Raw genomic sequence first — 7,334 nt, forward strand, 5'->3', positions numbered from 1 at the left:
GATGTGCCTTTCCTAAATTATCCAAAACCTATTGACCCTCACTTATGCCTTTTTCTCTACTGACCTTATACTATCTTACAACTATGGTGGTCGACCTAATACTCACTTCTAAGTGTTCTAAAACTATGTGATAAGTGATAGTGCTCACTGGTGCAAATTTCAGAATGACAACTATGGTTTTTTGAGTACATTAGACACTCTTAAACTACAAGTTTTCCTTCAAAACTTTTACACAAGACTCTCCTGATCTAAGGGCATCTCACAAGCTTGATGTGGCTCAAGGGCCTGGCTTGGGCCTTCTTGGGCCTAAGCTAAAAGTCCAAGGTTCCCCTGTTTTTTTCTGGGCAGAAAATGCCCTGACTTGAATTAACTTGTGACACATGGTTCTAGCTCATATCCTATGAACTATGGTTGGAAAGACTTCTATGACATACCCTCTAACTAAGGCCCAATTGGGCCTAATGAGGGCCTACCCATGACATGGTCAAATCTCCATATTTCTAAGTTGCAACAAAACTGTCCCCTGCTGGACAGATTTTGTGATTCTACTTGTGCACCTAACCAAATGACATGCAAACCTCCAAACAACTCCTAAAACCTTTTATATACTCCCAATACTAACTTCTGGTAGCTTGGGCCTCAAAGTGCACACCAATGACATGGTCAAAACTCACTCTAAACCTCAGGGTGCTATACTGATTTTTCTGCAGAAACTATAACTCTCATTTTCCAAGGTTTTGACTTGACAAACTCAACTAACAACAACTCAATACTTAAACCAAGACTTATACATGGTAATCTACTGAAATAACTCCCTTATTCTCAAAATAAACTTGGGTGAGATCATCCATGCCCAAAAACAACAACATGCAACTAAATATATAACATGCAACTCATGGAAAGCACATAACAAGATTTCGGCTAGGCATAAAGTTTTAAATGCTTGCAAAATCGACTTGCACCTAATATTCATCCTTAATAATCATGAAATATAACTTCCTTTAAGTATTAATAAGAAATTTATCATGGAAACAATCTATTTTAAGCACACATATTTCGAATTTATAGATTTTTAAACATAACTACATGATTTCGAAAAAAGTAGCATGCAAAACATGGTTGATCATCATTTTAATGTCTTAAAACTAGCATGCATTGCTAAACATAAATACATAATGAAATTTCAGTAGCATGCAAAGGATTTTAGAGCATGATATCTCCATAAAACACTTAGTTAGCACATATATATAATATATCTCATAGAGAGCTCTTGAATTCACAAGAATCAAGAGTTTCTCTTTGGAGATCACATAAGAACTACACATGCATCCATGGACCTTCAACTTCCAAGTCACAAAACACTTGGAAAGTATATAAGATGAATGTAGGTAAAAGATTTACACTTGGGAAGATGAAGAATGAATTGAAAAATGGAAGGGGTGGGGGATTTTGGCCTTCGGCCGAGAGCAAGGTGGGAGGGGGGAAAAGGAGAGAAATTTGTGGTGTGTTGGAGTGTGGAATGAGAATGACTTCTCCCACTTTAATTTCTTTGTTTTATGCTATTTGGTTTACAAATGATGAGTGGAAATGAGAACTTACAAAAATGTCCCTTGGTTAAAGTTAGGCCATTTTGCATGCAAGGCTAAGGTAGTAATTTGGTAATAATCAAATGAGTTAGTGGGGTTGGAAAAGTCTTGTTTGCCCTTTGAGAGCATAGAAGGGTGATTTGCATGCATGGTCTCTTATGTAATTTGATAAATATGACAACTAAAATTTACAATGATTTATTTTTATAAAATAAAATACAAGTTCAAAAATTATAAAATTTATATCATAAAATACCTTGGATTTTTAGAGACTTTATAAAATTATTTTCAAAATTTGTGAACAAAATTCCTTTTAAAAGAAAATTTTTCCAAAGCTTAGAATATTCCTTATAAATCAAAAATAAAGAAATTAAATAAACTCTTGCTTTGAAAAATCATATACTACACAAAGCAAATTTATAATGCAGAAACTTTCACTCACACTAGCGTACAATCATTGAATATATTTTCATTTGACTTTAATATTATACCCAATCCACAAATAATATTACATAAAATGCCGGTCATAACACCTTTAATGAACCCATAACTTCTTCACGGACATTACCTCCTGGCAATTTGGAGAAATTTGGAGGGAACGACCCTAAGTAGTTTCTTTACCACATAGGCTTCCTCCATTTTCTCACCCAACGCTCTAATGTTAGTCACCAAACCATTCAGCTTTATGCAAAAATCATCCAATTGATCTCCATCCCGCATCTTCAATGATTCAAATTCACCTTTTAACGTTTGCGCCCTTGCTTTCTTGACTTTGTCAGCTCCCAAACTCACTGTTTTGATGGCGTTCCAAGCTTCTTTTGATGTTCCTTTCTCGGCTATTGATAGTAGCAACTCCTCTGGTATTCCTTGATATATGACTGCCAACGCCCGTTTATCCACCTTCTCTTAAACTGGAGCTTTTGGATCTTTAGGGTCAATCACTTCCCATACACCGTGAGCTTGCAAGAAAACTTTCATTTTTAATGCCCACGCAATATAATTTGTTTTTGTTAGCATAGGGTAGCTTAAGCCAAAAGTACTTTCTTTAGGTTTACTTGGATTATTATTTGATGAGGTCGACATCCCTTGGTTGGCTCTGATACCACGTGATGTGTATGGCTGTGTGTTTAATAATTAACGCAACAAGATAAGTGAGAAAACAAAAAGAAATTACTACTTGATGTACCCTCTCTTATTATTCCAGAAGTGCAGTTACAATGCATATATAGAAATATATGCAAAACAGAAAGCTAGAAACCCATACAAACTTAATAAACCAAAGACCCTTACTTCTACTCTACCACCTTATCCTTATTCCAGTAATCCTACAAACTCTCAACTGAAATAAAGACTAATTCAAATCATATATTAACAGCTATATACCTCAGCTATTAACACGTTTATTACACTTACATATGCTTGGATTAAATATCCAACAATGACCACCGATATTAGCATATAAAGCAAGAATACCCTCAGTAGGTCCCTCGAGACCCAAAGTAGCTTGTGCAACGGAAACAGTGAGGGTCGCTAGTGTAGTATCACAAACCGGCATCTCTGAAAGAGACAGAGCTAAAGCTGAAGATATGGCCGACATGGGTATATAAAAACTCATACAAAAATTCAATGGCTCAGAAAAAGCAGGAAGCCCAACTGATGGAATACTCTGATCAAGAACAGGCTCTGGAACTGCAACAACTAAGGTATCAAAAACTGGTATCCGTCTGTAACTGACATGACATAAGTACTTATTCTCAAAGGTGCAGTGTTAGGTAACACAGGGTGAAAGTGAGTCTCTAACATAATAAAAAAGTGATGCTCATCAGGTGAAGACATAACAACAATTATTTCATATATAGTTTGGATGAAAGATGATGGTAGCGGAACCAGTTCTGGTAAACTGGTGAAATTAGGAGTCCTAGGCTCCTCAGTCGGCTGAATCAGTAGCTCCTCCACAACAACAGGTGAACCAAAAGTCTTGTTATGAGGTGGTGCATCAGTAAGATCTATACTAACTAATGGAGCTCTAGGTGGTGAATGAATCTCCTGAATAGATGAATCCCTACTACCACTAGAGATAACTATATACTTCTTAGAAGAATCTGTATTTGAACTATAACCCATACTCTCTGTCATACAAGGAGTAGGTGATCGATCTCGTACTGATCTGTAGCCTGACATCTACACAACAAAGCAAACTCATAAGGTAATCACATATGGTAATTGCCTTAAGCAAAAGTCACCAAGTCAAGGGGTCATCAAATTACTGATCCCAATCTTATCATCGAGTACCAAATACTCTTATATGTATATTATATATTAACTTATAATTTCTCATACAAGTTATATTCTGAGGGTTTGTGTTCCTGGTAAATATAAACTTAGCTCTGGTACCAACTATGTGATGTCCCCAAACCAACCTTCTCGTCGAGCTAGGCCATCACGGTACCATACTTCATATACATGTATTATCATTACAAACTATAATATCATAACTTTCATGGTAGACGTCACTTCATAGACCACAGAATCGAGTCATCACATATACCTATTTATTATATACGAAATAGATATCCTACTACAAGTCTGGAAGGTCTGATACACATCTTAGGACAATTATAATACATTATTAAATATGATAACTTATAACTATATGGTTAAACGTTTCCGCTGTAAATATGATCCTTCCCTTTCCACTAGATTCGAGTCATCCCCTTCGTTCTTTACTATTTGGAAATATAAGAATAGCAAGAGTGAACAACTGAGTGATCCGCAAGTACAATCTATTTATTTCATAAAATGATAAAGAATGGTGCCAAGAGCAATAAATTTAACAGTATTTAAACATCACGTTAGTGATAAGATCAATCGCCATACTATAACGCTCTCTTGTGTATCTTACACTTACCCAATCACGGCTCATAGTAAGAACGCCCAACACAAACTTGCTAGAATTTAAAGAAGGGTTAACATTTTAACCCTCGGTAACACTCGAGCCAAAGTAACATGTCCACATAACGGACTGTCACAATAATACCGTTGATCAAACCCCACGTTGACTAGTCCAGGTGAACACATCCCTGAATATTTTCTCACTTCACAACTCGATCAAACAGATTGACATTCAGAGATAATTTCACTTCTTTTGTAGGTCGAATGGTGAACCAGTTACAATTGAATGAAAGTTAGTATCGTCAAGAACGATATGACGATAAGTTCCAACAAATATGATTAACTCGAAATAATAAGCTTATTCATACAAATGAATATTTCGAAAGGGGTTCAATAAATTGATAATAAAAATTATTGTAAAAAAATAATAGGAGTTAAATAATCTATCTGAAGGATGAATCGATTAGTAAATTAATATAAATTTGGTTGAATTAAGAAAATTATATTCAATGAATAAAAACTAAGCTAACTGTCATGGACAAAAGGAACAGTCGTGAAAGAAAAATATAATTATTTGTTTTAATATAGAATAGTAATTCTAACGGGGATTGGTCTGATTTTAGATAAGTCTGAAAGTAATCGCGATCAGGGTATAAGCATAAAAATCATAAAATACGTAAAAAACCTTATTTGCACAAATAGTAGTAAAGCATTAAGAAAGGGAGCTGAGAAATTTGTCTTATTTCTGGTAATTAGCGCACCGCTTAAAAAGTATCATCTTTCTAACTTTATTATTTTCTCACGGAGTAATTGGCAGTTTGTAACCCACTTTTATTTTTATTTTTGTGATTTGGATCTACATTATTTTCTCTGTCAACATGCACCCTATAAAATTAATTTCGCTTATATTTGCACCCCACAGACGACTTTCCATCCAAGATGACCGTTAACTTTAACGGAAGCGGGGGCATTTCAGTAAATTGCTAATTAAAATAGAAGAAAATAAGAGTAATTGGCACTTTGTAACCCATTTCTTTGGGCGTTTTTTCCATTCTGGTCTATATTATGTTTACTTGCAAGTTGAACCTTTAACTTTGAATTTCCCTTTGTTTTACACCCCTGGACCGTTTTTAACTTTTATATCAGGGATACAATCAAAAATTTCCGGTCTTCAAGAACAAATCGCGGGATCCTTCAATTTCACAGTCTAAACCTACAAATAAATACATAAATTGATATGAAAAATGCTTGTAAATCAAACCCCCAATTCAAAATAAGAATCCTAAGTTTATTTTTTATTTTAGCGGATATGGATCCACATATTAAATATTCGATCTGATAAAAAAATCCAATTACAAATTCAGCGAATATTTAATAGGTTGGTCCATATTCGCTAAAATAAAAAATTAAACTCGATTCTAGGATTCTTATTTCGAATTGGGGGTTTGATTTTCGAGATTTTTTCATGAAATTTGATATTACATAAAGCTTTTGCTTGTTATTTGCAAATGGGGCTAAACATTCATCTTATATCAAGCTTTTGCTTGATATTTTTCTTAGACCGAAAAATAGAATTATCATGTTTTCTTGGACCGAACCGGACATAAATTATATTATGGACCAGACCGAACGGTTTTGGACCAAACGGACCGAATTGTTTTAAAAAAATAAAATTGTATTAAAAATTTCAAATTAAAAAATATGAAATCTAAAATATAATTAAAGTAAGATGATATGTAGAGTTCTAAGAGTGTATAAATATAATTAAAAATTATGATTATAATTTTTAGGATATATTTAAAATATGTAATATAAAATTATAGTATTTATGACTTGGTCTATTCAGACCGAAATATTTTAAAAAGAACCGGACCAAACCGAATTTTATGTCGGTCTATTTGGTCCTAACCGAATATAACGAATTTTTGAAAAATCAGGTCTGATCAGAACTAGTACGGTTCGGGTACGGTTCAAAGTTAAATACTGAACCCTAAACATGCAAATCAAAGCGAAATTCAAAGTTAAAGGTGCAACTTGCAAGGAAACCTAATATAGAACTGAATTGAAAAAACGCCCAAAATAATGGGTTACAAAGTGTCAATTACTCTTATTTTCTTATGCTTTAATTAGTAATTTACTGAACTACCCCGCTTTCGTTAAAGTTAACGGTCATCTTGGATGGAAAGTCATCAATGGGGTGCAAATAGAAGCGAAATTAATTTTATGGGGTGTAAGTTGACAGGGAAAATAATGTAGACCCAAATCGTAAAAATGAAAATAAAAGTGGGTTACAAACTGCTAATTATTCTTTTCCCACGTCGAGTGATTCTAAATAAATAGCCCACACAAAATATTCAATGTGAAAAATAAAAATAAAATATCGATATTCCTTTTCGGTCTTTTAGGTAGTATACATTTATTTTCAAATGTGAAAGATCGAGCATATCTCCCCAAATAATTTATTTGAATTTCTTTTTTTTCCTCTCATTTTATCCCCCACAAACTTGTTTGTTTAATTATTATTTATCACTTAGTTACTTCAATACAAAACTCCGAATTTCTCCAAGCCCTAATTTTAAATTTTTTGGGTATAACCCGATCGACCTAACCAATTGGGTCTAACAACCCATATATCATTATATACCAACTAATTTTTTTATTAATTCAAAGAAAAAAATAAAAAAATTATGCACAACAGTACAACCCATATATCCCACCAACATAAATAGTATAATATTGGGCGCTCATTTGAATATACAATTAGGATCTCCTATTACATTACATAAATATAATATTGCCATATTTAATGAAAGAAATCATTTCTTACCATAATTAGTAGCTTTGGTGTAAATTAAA

Source organism: Apium graveolens, chromosome 8 (assembly GCF_009905375.1).
Source record: "Apium graveolens cultivar Ventura chromosome 8, ASM990537v1, whole genome shotgun sequence".
NCBI lineage: Eukaryota > Viridiplantae > Streptophyta > Magnoliopsida > Apiales > Apiaceae > Apium > Apium graveolens.